Here is a 12,565-nt window from a genome sequence, read left to right as displayed (position 1 = left end):
ATTTATTCGTATTTATACCTTTCATATGACTGCAGGGTTTCAGACTAAGAGAAAAGTCTGAAAACGTTCCATTTGCTAACGAATGGGGGAGAAGACAAAATGACCGATAAATATAAAGTAGTATAACGAAATATTTACGAATGAGGTGGAATGGAGACAGCAAGAATTGTATTGTTGACACACACGGACACTGTCTGTGTGTCAGTGTTGAGTTGAGTCTGGCGATAGTGAGTATTCGATATCTGACAGTTAGGTATTCATTCATATGACAACCGAATTTAAAAACGTTCCATTGAAGTAAAATACACACTATCAGTTCGAACAGTTATTTTTTATATCGTTTACAGACTACATATGGTCGTTCAAACAAATTTAAAAACGTTCCAGAAGCTGTATATTGAGGTGACAGTAGATAATAAAGGCGAGTACACACAATCTGTTTTGACTGTTAGTTTTTTTTATCGCTTACTGACTGGACTATGGACCTGAACGGTCACAACAGTCAAACAAGGAAAAAAAGGTTAAACGGGAATTCATTGGTGATAGTGTATACACCGTGATGATCCCTACGGTCATCATTGTTATCTTCCTACCCATAGAAATCAAAGTTTTTTGATCTACACTACATCCAGGTCCGCCATTCCATCTAGTTTTCGCTTTCTTTCTTTACATCATATGGATCTAACAAAGTAGCAGCTAGGATGAGGTTCGGTAACATTGTATAATTATTACAAGGTGCGCATAGCTACCATCTTATTGCAATTTTTTTCTCAAGGTGGCCTATTCTATCAGATGTAAATACATATTTTGTGTCTGTGTGTGTAAATATATATTTTTTATATTTGGCAGAAGAAACCACTAATTAAATATTTGCTTTTTTGTTATACACCACAAAGTAGCTGCTAAATAACTGGTAGGTGAACTTGTACAGGATTAAACTCGTTTATGCGGAATTTTTAGGCATATACTCAATGAGACTGACATTTAAAAAACTGGATTTACAAAATCCTGTAAAATGTAACTAACTTATTTTGCTGGCTTGTGACAGAACATTTGTTCCATAAACCGAGCTTAAAACAGATTTCCAGATGCGTCGGCCTTGTCCGCAGCTCTTCCAATTTGAAAGACCATGTTTCATTTCCATCGAATTCAAGTCCCTCACCGTAGTCGCTGCAAATACGTCTGACAATGCCGATATTCGATACAAATCATGGTTCATTCAACGGCGATATTCCCCGTCAACCCAGATCGGCCCATAGATCTTTTTTGGAGAATTTTTCTCTCAAACTCTACAAGAGCTACCTCATCTGCTTGCGCAAGTACATATGCTTCAGATCCATATAACAACACCGATAGTATTAGCGTCTTGTAGAGTGTGAGTTTGGTCTAGCGGGAGGTGGCCTTATTTGTAAACATCAAATCCTCACCTAAAGGTATCGGCTGTATTGGGTACCAGGACACCGTAACATCACGGGTAATGAAAAAGCAGACGAATTCGGTATACAAGGATCTCAATCTACAGACCTAGCATTCGATTGCTCAATCAAACGGCCCATCTGTTCTTTTTTGCATAACTTTGAGGCGTTCTCCGACGAACGAGCCAATGAACTCTTGCACAACGAACCTACGTGCAGTATGTCAAGAACACAAACTCACTGTTGAACCTGAGCAAAGCTGGTCATTGCAATATATGGGCCTTTGTTACTGATTAAAGGGGATCATGCTATCACTGATTACTGCAGACTCTGTCATGAAGACAAGTAGACGGAGACAATTGAGCATCTCCTGTGTCGCTGTTCAAGTGTGGCCCACAGACGGCACAGACTAGTGGATGCTGACTTTTCACCGTCTCTAAATTTAAGCATCATTAGAAATCTAAAGTGGTTGGGGAAGTGCAAACTTAGCACGTAATATGTTTTCTGTCCAATTTCTATAGCCATCAAACTAGTCCCACATTCTTCCTAATATTTCTTGTTAGCTTCATATCCTTTCACATTTGCACCTCGTATGACCTTTCCCAGCAGGATGTTAAATTGTCACCTTGTCTGAATCATCGTTCGGTATTGAAAGGCTCTGATTGGTCGTTTCCCTGCTGACCTTGTGCCACTTGAGCCGATTAATTGCTACTCTGACCTCATCTTGGCTAGGTGGTCGTCTAGCCGTCATCTCTTATTGTTTCTCGGATATCTTCTTCACCGCCACTATTTGATAACAAAAACTGTGCAAAATGCTCCTTCCAGATCCTCAACACGCAATCTGTACCCGTCACCTGTTTTCCATCTTCATCTCCACTAGAGGATGAGCCTGCACCAAAGCCTTCGGTTAGGTGTTTTACTCGTTTCCGGACTTCATTCTAAATCCTGTACATCTCCCTCACGTTTTTCTTGGTTTAGTTTTTTTTTCATTGATTTTTCATAGAAGGAGGGGATTTCCGAGTGTGGTCAACTAACCCAGCGTCTCAGCCCATTTTTTTATAGTTTTATGGGTCTGTGCTTTGCCATGTTAAAGCCAATCATAGCCGTTGCTTGGTATCTATCATCCCCTGGACAAACCTTAAACGGCATTTACATTAGAGCTTTTTACCGGGTTAACCTTCTTTATGAGAATTTATTTGGCATGTATACAATGGAATAGACAATTTAAACCCACTGGTTTCACGAAATCCGGTATGTAAACGTACTATTACTGGAAAAAAAATTACCCAGTACCCATTCTGTAAGTTCTGATCATAGAACTGTCAAACTAACTTTTTCTTTTTTACTGGTCTTTTGAGTAAGCTGACAACATCCAGTAACATTTGATAACAATTCTTGCCAAATATCGAATAAATAGACCCAGCTATTGTTGAACCATCAGTAATCGAAATAAAACCTGACAGTCCAAACTGATAGTGTGTACACGCCATTAAATCTACCTTGTTTGCTACTAATCCAAAAAACGATTTCTAAATCCCTACATTTACGTTTAAATCAAACAGCTGACTGCCTCCCCCATCTATGCAAAAAAGGCACGACATTATGCTTCACACTCATTCGTAAACATGAATGGGTGCTTCTTCCCTTTCTATTTGTTACGATTTTCGTTTTTATCAATCATTCTCTGTCATCGCCCTTTATTCGCATATCATATTTAACGTTTTTGAATTAGGTTGCTAGCATTTCAAACGGCTTCACTTACAACACATAAGCATTCGTGTCTGAACAAACTGAACAAAGGTAGTTGTAAAGCGCGCTTCTTATAGTGTGGTCAGTGTTAGTGGAGTAGAATGAAAGAAAAGTCCGACCGTTGAAGAACTCCCATCAAGTGTATGAAAAATATAACAAAGAAAGCAAAAAAAAAAATACTTTATTCTTTTTATTTGGTGAATAATTGGCAAATTTAAGAAAATCTAATCGTTAACGTATGAAAAAAATTTTGTGAAGAAGAAAAAAATCAAATGAGAAAAAAATAGTTTGCAAAAATCTAAATAGTTTGTGCACTGTGATTTATATTTCTTAAGAAAAACAGAAAACAACAACAAATCATTGATCACAACAATAACAACAACATAAAAGGTTAGTAACCAATTTTTTAAGTTTTATTATTTCTTTATGTTGCTCGACTTGATTTTTAGAAAGTTCTTGTGTACGTGTGAGTGTGTGTGTTGGGGTGTCATTTACATTTTCAAAGAAAACGAACAATTCTCTTGCTGGTGCAAACTTCATCTTGTTTATGTATATGCAGTTTTGATTGTTTTTTTTACGTGTCAGTATGTGCGTGAGTGTGTGCTGAGTGCCTGGCTGTTACATTTGTAATTGCTGTAGTTTGTGTTCGTTTACAAAGTCAACGAAATAAAGCTCTCAAAAAGGTGTTCTCCACCAGAAAGAGGATGGGTGGCAATTACAAAACAAGTAGAAGAAGAAAAAGAATGATGTTGAAACACCAAAAAAATGTTTTCTTTCATTTTGTCACATTTGTATGCTGTCATTTAAAAAAAAAAACGTTTGTGTTTATATACTTCAATTACACCTCCTCCAATTCATATGCGAGTGTGTGTAGTGTTCTGTTGTTGTTGTTCTTGTTTCTTTATATTTTTGTTAGGTCTTCCTTTTGCTATCGCTTTTGTTTATGTATTTACTTTTTTTGCCATATTTTCAATATTATTTTTCTCTTATGAGAGTTCTGCCTCTATGAAGTTATCTACAAAATTTTGCTCTCACTCTCTCTCTCTTTTGTTATATACAAAAATCATCTGTTTGAGAGGCATTGAATGTTTTGTTGTATTATAAACAAATACATAACCTAAAAAACCGTACATACATTGGATTTCTTTCGCGGTTTTCTTTTCTATTACAATGAACAGGGTTGCCATTTCTTTGAAATAAAACTGATAATGGGGAAAACAGGATAAGACGTACGCGGCCCTGGTTGCGACCGTTCATGTCTGTCACGAAAATATTCATGGTTGTTGGACGAACAATCTGTAACCAATAAAAATAAATAGATAGTTCATATTGTTAAGCTGTGCAAATAAATAGCCTGTTTTTGTAAAATTCCAGTTTACATTTATTTATGTTTATAAATGTCTTCTGAATCAAAACAAAAATAAATGACATTTGGTCGTAAGTCACTCGAATTCTTTCGTTTGGAATTTTACAAAAACAGGCTGTAAATTCTATATCGGTTTATTGAAATCATGACAGAACTTGAAAATTTCGAACTCAGTATAACACGTTTACATTTAACCGGACTGGGTTAAAACTCCTTGTACATTAGAACTTTTTACCGGGTTAACCTACTTTATGAGGATTTATTTGACTTATATGCAAAGGAAATGACAATTGAAACCCACTGGGTTAACGAAATCCGGTTAAATGTAAACGTACTGTAACAGTGGGTTTCAATTGTCAATTCCTTTGCATATATGTCAAATAAATCCTCATAAAGTAGGTTAACCCGGTAAAAAATTCTAATGTATATGGCCGTTTAATTCCAATTCGAAATATCGAATTAGTTTATTTTTAGAGAACAAAATACACCTAGCAGACAGTCTGGACATATTTTTTTCTTTGTTAAATATCCACTTTTTTTAGGAAACAAATCTTAAAATGGTCTACATTTCAAAAATACAAAATCCGAGCAAAACAAAATAGATGGACCACTCAAAAAAATTTTTTTTTGTAATTCTATATATAAAATGCATATAAAAAACCTTGTAATAATATTGAAAATGCACACATATAAAAAGTCTTTCAAAACGTAATGTAAAAAAAAATCAGCCCTTAAATATCCTTCTCAAAATCCAATCCAAAATGTCTTCTAAAAATCCATTCTTATGGTAGAATTAAGACCTATAGAGTAGGTATAATTAAGACCTATAGAGAAGGTCTTCCAAAAATATTTTTTTGAACAATCCACTCCTATGGTTGGACTTTCAAAAATATTTGAAAATGTCCTTGCTTCCTCCACAGAAAATTATTTTTAAAAATCTGCACTAATAATAGGCCCTGAAAATAATATTCTAAAATTCCATTATAGATCTTCCAATAATATTAACTTGAAGAAAAAAAATGTCTTGGAAAAATAGTCCTTCAAAAATTCCCCTTTATATTAAGCCTTTCAGAGATATTATTTTGAAAAATAGAAATAGAAGTAATAAACATATTATATATAATCTCAAAATCTCAGATGCAAAAGTGGTATTGGTAAAAATGGTAATGGGGCTTTATATTCCCAGCAAAAATGTTTTAAAATTCGGTTCGAATCTCTGCACAAATTTGTCAATTTTGATATACAAATTTGAAGATAAAAATATTAGTTTCCTTACAAATTCGTAAATTTCTTGTAAAATTGCGTAAGAATTTCTAATTAAAAATTTTGATTTTCCAAAAAAAAAATCATTTGTTTTAAATGATTTTTATTTTTAATTATTCTTTGCATTTTTTTAAATAAAAGTTTTAAAAATAAATAAGGTATAATAATCCCGCAGTAATTCTGAAAAAAAACGAAGCAAATCATTCCAATTTGTAAGAAAATATTAGAAAATCACATTGACCTTGAACAAAAAATGTAAGCTGGAGCTACATCTTATTCCAATTCCAAAATCCACATTTCCAATTCTCTAAAATTTACACAAAAAATGTTTAATAAATATTTCTTGTCTATTTCCTTTTTTAGTTATTTCTCCCATTCCCAATTCCCCCCCAAAAAAACCCCACATTTTATACCCCAAATATGTATAGTTCTTGCACATTTGGTAACCCATTTGCATTGCTTGTTTTGTACTGTTGTTTATTTAGGTATTTTTTCTGTTCTTTATGTACTTTTTCCATTTATGTTTATGGCAAAGACTAACAAAACTCTTGACCACTCACTTTGTTGATACTATTTAAAGAACTTTATTTTCAATTTCAATTCAAGTCATTTTTCTTCCAATTAATATTCTAAAGACAATCTCTCTTTAAAAGAGATCAACAACAATTAGTGCACATATTTAATTATCTTCTGTCACCAATTACTATGTATATACACTGGCTGGTTATTTGTTGTCAAGGTTTTTTTTATTCATTATTCGTGGTTTAACTCTTGTCGTTCGTTTCTTATTCCCTCTTTTTTGGTGTATGTTGTACGTGTCAACAAAGAATCAACACCCCTTCCCACAAATGTAACACCACTCACATTCTATTAAATAAGTATAAATATTTTCACATATATACATAGGCTACCATAACAGAGAGTGAGAGTGTTACACTGCCGTTAACCAGACTCGTCAACATCTCAGTTGAGCTTATCTCCTTTTCATTTTGCCAACAAACCGCATTTGTTCACACACATGTGTGTGTGTTCGGCTGTGAGAGAGAGATTGTATACGAATGCTTTACCTTGACAGTGTTTTGCTTTTCTGTTTACGGGACGGCACAACGCCAAATTTTGTCGTTTGCCAATGATTTGAAAGAAAGAGTCAACAAAACGAATCAAGCCTCTGCACGACGTGATCACAACACAACTTTAGCAAATAATGCGCTGTTGTATTGTATTGATTGTGTTTTTGCCTTTCAGTGCGTATTTCCCCATTCATATTGCCCATATTACGTTGCATAGTTTGTATTCTACGGGGTACATAAACAAAAAAGAAGTCAGACACACATATCTAAACTCACACACACAGGTACAATCAAATAAAACCATTGCAGCAAATTAATGCGTCGCATTATTATTTTTTGCTGGGGTTTTATTTCGTTTCGCCATTTACATTGTTGTTTATTATTGTTTGTTTCTTAAACGTCATGTCCTCTCTTATTACGTTGTGCTTTTATTTATTCCCTAAGTGATGGTGGTGTGGTCGTTGCATGATTTGTTGTGTTTGCAGACAAGGTTATGTTTTTTGTTGTCAATGACATGGGCATGGTTAGTTTGTTTGAAGTTTGTTGTTTTTATTGTAAAGGTGTAATTGTAATCGTCCTAAAAAAGGAAAGGAAAATTTTGTTCTCTACTGGCATTTTTATGATACATATTAAAAATTGCACTAAAGAAGTAGAGAGAGGGAACAAATAAAATAAATGGCTTAGTAATTTTGTTGTTTACTATTTACAACTGTAAACAAATTAATAGAAATATTTTTCTCAATTTTAATTTAATTTTCCACAACATCGGAACAATGTTTATAAGCTAGCAATTTCTCAATCCAAATATTTTTTTTTTTTGAAAATTTACCAATATTTTTCTTTAGCAACATTTGTTAGTGTCAATGTTTTTTTATTCTTTCCTTTTTCTCATTCCAAAAACGTATATAATCTCTTGTATTTTTTTTCTACGCAACATTTTCAATTATCATTTAGCTATTTTGTTTATTATTGCAAAAATAATAAAATGTGTACAAACGAAACAAAAAAAAACATACAAACTTCAATTATATATTTTGTAGAATCTGTACTCTTAATTATTCAAATTAAAATAAAGAAGCAGCAGCAGCACACCAAATAATAATAAGGAGGTACACATTCAAGCTTTGACAACACGACATAACACCACCAAACACAACAATGACGTACAAACACCAACAACAACAACACAAGCAGCAGCCAGCACTAATAATAATAAAATAAAAGCAACACAACTACACACGACAACGACGACGTTCAACGACAACAAATGAGCGAAAACCGCCGAGCTACCGAACGAACGACCACCGCCACCATACCACACACAACAACGAATAATAATTGCAAACACAAACCTGTCACAACAGTAAATACAGTAAACAGTAAATAAACATATGTATATAAGAGACAACTACGAAAAAGAAAGAGAGAGATAATATAATCGGCGAAAAAATCCGCCACAACAAAAAAGAAAATAAAAAATTGAAACTTGATTTGTGTGTTTGTTTGTGGGTGTGAGAGAGAAGAGTAGTGTTGTGGGAGGGAAAGCGGGAGGTAGGTTAACTAGAAAATATGTATACAAAACAAAACACATTTGTCTACCTCTCTCTCTCCCCCTGTGCAATAAAGTGCATGCGCACTTCCTTGGCTAAATTAATACATATACGGTGGAAAAAACTCGTTTAATCTCTACAATAATAACAATAAATGGTCTCAATTTGTTGTTTGCAATTATTGCGTATCTTTTCTAGTAAACACTTTATTTATAAGATCTTTTCGATACGTTTGCCCCATTGTAATTTAAAATTGTTAAAAAAAAGAGTTGTCACTTCTTAGAAAGAACTCTAAATTCAGAGGCATTCCAAACCTATTATAAATTTTGGGAATTTGGAAATGAGAATTGCTTTAAAAAAATGGTATGGGATTCAGTGTCGCCATAATGAGGTATTTTGGACCAAATTTGGTCTGATGTGTGTGCAAAATTTCAAAGCTCCATCATAAATCTCTATTGTGAGACCTCAAAAAAAAAATCTCTGCAGAAATTAGAACGGTATAGATGACAGTTGATGATACACTCACACTCTTATCAATGAGAACACAACACTACGCCGCTCATATTTGTTTACATTTTTCTATGTACCCAATGAGAGACAAATTGAGAATTACCTTCTATTAAGTTTACATAAATTAATGATTTAAAAAAATAAAATAAACTGAATATTCCCACATAATAAATACGTGTCATTGATTTTTCATCATACAAATATTTGTGGTCTACAAATGGAACCTTGTTCTCTGCACGTTCATGATAAAACCAAATGCATTTTAATTTGGTTTTGAAAGGTCCAGAAGATTGTTTGTGGCCCTGACTGACAGTCTATTTGACATTTTAAATTTCAAAACATAAACTAATTGAGAATGAATTATTATTTGTTTGTTGCCTAAGGTGGTGGGTTGAGTTAAATAAAATACAAGAGGAAGAGCACGTTGTTACCAACCAAATCTTAATTTATTTTTTGTTTGCAATGACCACGAAAAAACTCATTCACTCACACACACACAATAACTCACGTGCACAGACACCAAATTTAAATATTAAAACAAAAACCTCTCCCAAAAAAAAAAAATTAAAAATTGATCAACAATATTTCGTTTAAAGAAACCCCAAAGAAAAAAAGAAAGTATTTTTCGGTTGTTCTATTTCCTTTTTTCCCCACCTCCTTTTTAATATTTTTTTCTTCTTCTCTTTACAATGATTTCCAATTCCATCACAAAAAAAATATTTAATAAGCTAGCCAAATCAACCAAATGGCCAAACAAAACTGGTCTACCATTAACGAAATATATGTATTTTTGTGAGTGAACAGGTCTTTTCATGTATTTACTCTTGTATACAACAAATTCTCTATCTTCACCCCACCACCCTCTCACTCACAATAACTCTCATTCACAACTTGGTTGTTGTTGTGTTTAATTTTAAAGAAAAGGGCCGGTTTTATTGTTTGCTTGGCACACTTTTTGTTGTTGTTGTTGCTTTTTTTTACTGATTGGGGTTTTCTGCTCATTACCAAAAAATTTTTGTTTCGTTTTCTAAAGTAGGTTGCCCCGCTATAATTTATTGTTCTTCTTGTCTTCACTTTTTTATATTCAATACGTGTTGAGAAAATCAATAGACGAGAAACCAAAAAAAAAAATGCAAACAAAACCTTGCTAGCAAGTGCTTCCAAACAAAACGTAAGAATTAAGTAATACACAAAAATGTGAGTGAAAGAGAGTGACAAACAAAACCAGTCTGATAACCGTTTATCGTGTGCGTGTTTGAGAGAAAGAGTTGTTTACATGGGATATCAACAACCGCATGTGTGTGTTGTTGTCGCGTAAAAGAGATCGAGATTAATATGCATATTAAAAGTGTTGCCCACGATGTGCTATTTTCACGATTTTGGCAATTAAAAAAACGTAATTATACAAAACGAGGTATTGCGTTTAATTTCTATTGTATTATATTGATAATTTTTTCTAGGGAGATGCCACTCTCAATGAGAACACCAAATATAGGTTAGGTTTGGGAATGTGCAGTCACTTATGTGGCTGCAGCACTCTGAGACCGTCAGGTCCATTGTGTGATCATCCACGAAAAGAAAAGAGATAAGGAGAGATCTATAGCGGAGAAAAAATTGGGGAAATAAAGAGAGATGAGAAGCTTACAAGAAGGTAATTTTGAAATAATGTCGATGGCTCTAGAGATCGGACAGAAGATATATTACGTGTCAAGGTAGCACTTTCCCAACCACTTTAGGTTTCTAATTATACTGTAGATTAGAGCAGGTTCAGTTGTTGAGAAGAAGCTAAGAATCGGTAGAAAATGAGCACCCACTAGTACGTGCCATCTGTAAGCCAGGGCTGGACAGTGACACAGAATATGTTCAATTGTCTCCGTCTCCTCCTCGTTAACGCAGAGTCTACCAGCAACGTACACAGGATTTCATTTTAGGGGGAGCCCGGGCTGCCCCCCTGCGTACGTCCCTGGAGTCTACAGTAATCAATTGTATCAAGATCCCATTTACTAGTAAAGGCCCTGATATTGCAGTGACCAGTAATGATGATTCCTGTCATTATTCTTATTTCAGCTTTGCTCAGGTTCAACAGTGAGTGTGTCCTTTTGGTAGACAGAGTCGGCCAAATGTATCTTGACACATTGCACCTAGGTGCGTTGTACCAAAGTTCATAGGCTCTTTCGTCGAAGAACGCCTCAAAGTTCCGATAAAGATGATATATGGGTGGTTTGATTGAGTCATCAATTGCTAGATCTGTGGATTAAGATCCTCGTCTAGCTAATTCGTCTGCTCTTTCTTTACCCAAGATGTCACGGTGTCCTGGTACCCAACACAGCCGATAGCTGTAAGTAAGCATGGCATAATTATTACAAGCTAGGGCACAGCTACCAACTGATTACAATTTTTTCTCAAGGTGGCTTGTTCTATCAAATCAAAAAACATATTTTGTGCATGTGTGTGTATTGTTTTGAATACTATGTCAAATAAATTCATAATAAATTGAAATATATTCAAGTTTAATTGAAATGAAAATGATGTTTTTAACACGTTCGTCAGGAAGTAATTACTTTGTTATGGACGAAACAAATATTTCATAGTATTCCCTACTGGATTTTGTAAAGAAATCATAACCTTTCATTCTGCCTTCCAAATCGCGAAGATTTCAGCTTGGAAAACACTACAGTTGTAATCGAGCTTGTAGGTTAACTCAAGGCCTAGCCTTTGACAGAGGGATCCATCTTGGATCCCTCTGTATAGAAGGCCAGACCGTCCATAGGAGGGTTACTTCGGTTCCAGTAGTCTCTAATAGTATATCGTCACATCTCAGGACTGGTGATATATAGTCGCTTAGTTTTACGCGTTGGTCCAATGTCATACCAGGCTCGTTCAAGATACGACCATGCCCAAAGGTACAACTTCGCCAAAGATTTTGTTTATGCAGCCTTAGGGCGCTACGTGCGGCCCGATACTTAATGCTAAGGCCCAGAGGCTATAAGTTGAGCATTGCGTTCAGAGCTGCTTGTGTCGTAATCCTCCTGGCTTCTGTAACTAAAATCGAGGCGACTCTTTGTACCTTATCTTATTTACTGGATATCGATTGTGGCGCATAGGATAGGATGGGCCTTACCACGGTGTTATACAACCAGTGTATAGTCGATGATTTTAGCCCCCCGCTTTTCCCAATGGGGTTCTTGCATGCATAGAGTGCAATCAGCCCTCTCTTCACCCGTTCCTCAGCGATCCCATTCCATCGTAATTGAAAGTCCAGGATTGTGCCAAGGTACTTTGCTTCTGGTGATCGATGAAGTTGCACTCCATCCAGTGTTGGGGGAGCAAAACCGCCGAGCTTGCGTTTCCTAGTGAACATTAACAAATATAACCGAACTTTTATGCACCTTGTAATTTAGTGATATGTTTTTTTGTTACATTCCTTCGGAAAAAATCGGCCACAATACGCTTTATTAGCTCGATTCCGAACTTATCCCGCGCCATAATTAAATATCTTTTTTTTAATTTTAATCGAAATTCTTCTGCTTATTTGTGCATGGTTATGCGTGATTATAATGCAATTTCAACAAATACATTATGAAAACACGTGAGAAAAAGTGGTAAATATAACGTTATGCAAAAATGATCGAAGAGTTGCAT

This window comes from Musca vetustissima, unplaced genomic scaffold (assembly GCF_032173495.1).
Source record: "Musca vetustissima isolate MV318-11 ecotype Yass unplaced genomic scaffold, APGP_CSIRO_Mvet_v1 utg23153, whole genome shotgun sequence".
In the NCBI taxonomy this organism is placed as follows: Eukaryota; Metazoa; Arthropoda; class Insecta; order Diptera; family Muscidae; genus Musca; species Musca vetustissima.
Note: the sequence above shows the minus strand (reverse complement) of the source record.